Genomic DNA, 2505 nt, shown 5'->3' on the forward strand with positions numbered 1-2505 from the left:
GGTGTTGTGTTGTTCTCATCATCATCATTATTTCATCCCCATCGACATGCAAGTCGCCGTAGTGGGGTCAAATCGAAAGACTTGCACCAGGCGAGCGGTCTACCCGACGGGAGGCCCTCGTCACATGCCATTATTATTATTATTATTATTATTATTATTCTGTAAAAGGTGATTATTCAGGCTTTTGACAGGTGGTGACATTAATATGACTGGACCGTTTAGTTAACACTTTGTAGTCCAAATAGTTGGAGAATCTGAAACAAACATGAAGTATCTGGGCCGCAAGTCTCTGGAAATGATAACCAAATCTGGAGCACTTTTGAAAATACAAAAACAATTTAAATGAAACTGGAAATATATTATTCAGTCCTCATGGATGCTTGTAGATACTGACCTGAATATGAGAATTCGACGTGTGCCGTGCATGAAAAACAATTTAAATACAGCATTTGGTATCAACTGGGTATTCCACATGGATGTCTGTAATGCAAACACACACATCAAATGTGGATAGTTTTGAGCATAGAAAACATACTAAACCCAAAATGAATACAAACTGGGCTCATGCTGTGCATGAAAAATTGTTTACCAATAATGTCTTGTAACGGTTACCACTGACAGTGCCTACTGACATGCATAGCGCAAAATTATTCTGACTTCATTTGGAAACAACTGGGGGTTTGAGATGAAAAAATACATTGATTAATGTGCTGATATATGGAACTACAAATTTAATAACTATGGATCCAACAGGGCCAAAAAAAAAAAATGGACTCCCCAAAGGGGAAAAAAATAAAGACTGTAGCTCATGAGCTATTAAACGTGGGAAAATCATCTGGTTCTGTGTCAGAAAGTTGGGTGCCTGACACTAGACACTGCAAAGCAGCACAAGGCAGAATTACATAAAACTTGGCTGAATGTCATCACTGCAGTGCTCAGGCTCTATCTCATAGCAATTATATATCAGCTAAGTAGTAAGGTTCTTGCTACACCAACAGAACATCACTGGCACACCGAAAAGAAAGCAAGTTTCTCACATGGATGGAAATTTCTGGGGAGAAACTTGAGGGGATCAATCTCAATGGTGGTGGAAAGATATTCCTACCACCTATGGTGCCTGCCATAACGAGAGCACTTCAGAGAGTGTCTACCTGTCTGACTACTAGGAGAGGATCATCTTCTAGAGAAGATTGTGAGGGTCACAGGTCCTGAGATGAGAGAGCACCTCACAGGAGACCTCCATCCCCATCCTCAAGAGGAGGATGTTAGGATGAAAACGCCAAATGCAGCACTAGTGGCATCGGTGGTGGCATCATGCGGAGGTGGCTCTTGAGGAGCAGAGTGATGACAGCGAGGCATGTCAGCATGGCAGATGGTTGAGGGCAGCTGACAGCTACCAGGAAGACAGGCAACCCGGAGGATGGTGTGCTGGTCAGCAAAGCAAACGCATGCCACATGAGTGTGAGGTAGCTTGGGCTTTAACTTGAAAAAAACCATACCTGTATGGCACAGTGACTGGTGTACAGCGTGTGTCAGCCTGCCAAGGAGTTGTGAGGTTGCACGTGGTAACCCAGACATACGGGACATGGACGACAAGGTACTGTGTGGCCAACGCATGTGATTCAGTACACGTTGAAGTGCACAAACGCCTGCGGCAGTGGCTGGTGCTGCTGCTGCTGTCTTCCAGAAGCCCTTGTGTAATTCTGTCATGGAAGTGGGTTATGACATTGAGCTCTGGGCACTAAAGGAAGTGTCTGGTGCTACAACAGAGGTAGCAGTTCTGCTGGCGTCAAAGACACCCGAGCATTGCCAGGAGCTGGAGGAGCAGTGCCTGCAGCTGCATTGGGTTGCAGTAGTGAGGTGACAGGCTCCGTGTTGGGTATTGAATTCCCTCCATCAGGCTCTGCGTATTCTGCAATGAAATCTGTGTACTGAGTACCAAGAGCAGGAAGTAAAATGAAGGGGAGGGAGGTTGTTGCATGTGGTTCCCAGGCAACAGGTGGTGGTTTAGCAGCTGTGGCAGGGGTGGTGCCAGTGGCATCACTGGCTATGACACCAGCAGTGTTGGCGGTGGCAGCAGGTAGGCCACAACTGCTGGGGGGGGGGGGGGGGGGGCACACAGGCATTATGCAGGGTGACCACAAACGCTGGATTGAATCTATTGACAGAAACAAATGATGGGGCACTGCGGAGACACAGTGCAAAGAATTTGTCACCACTCTTCACGTTAAGGTGAGGGTGTGAGTACTATGGGCAGAGTAGGCAAGCATAAATGCTTAACATCTCATGCATGCACATTGCAAGGTCACGTTTCATAAAAGCCTTCTGCTCACCATGGCGCTTTGAAGAGTTTGGTTGTAACTGGTCCAAGTAATCTTGAAGCTGCTCTACATAGGCTGGGATACAGGTTGTAGCAAAGTGAGGCTAAGGTCCAATAAAATCACCAGGTAGGGCTAGCAGCTGCCTGTAAATTAAGTCAGGCGAGCACATCCAAGTCAGCCTTGT

Source organism: Schistocerca americana, chromosome 1 (assembly GCF_021461395.2).
Source record: "Schistocerca americana isolate TAMUIC-IGC-003095 chromosome 1, iqSchAmer2.1, whole genome shotgun sequence".
NCBI lineage: Eukaryota > Metazoa > Arthropoda > Insecta > Orthoptera > Acrididae > Schistocerca > Schistocerca americana.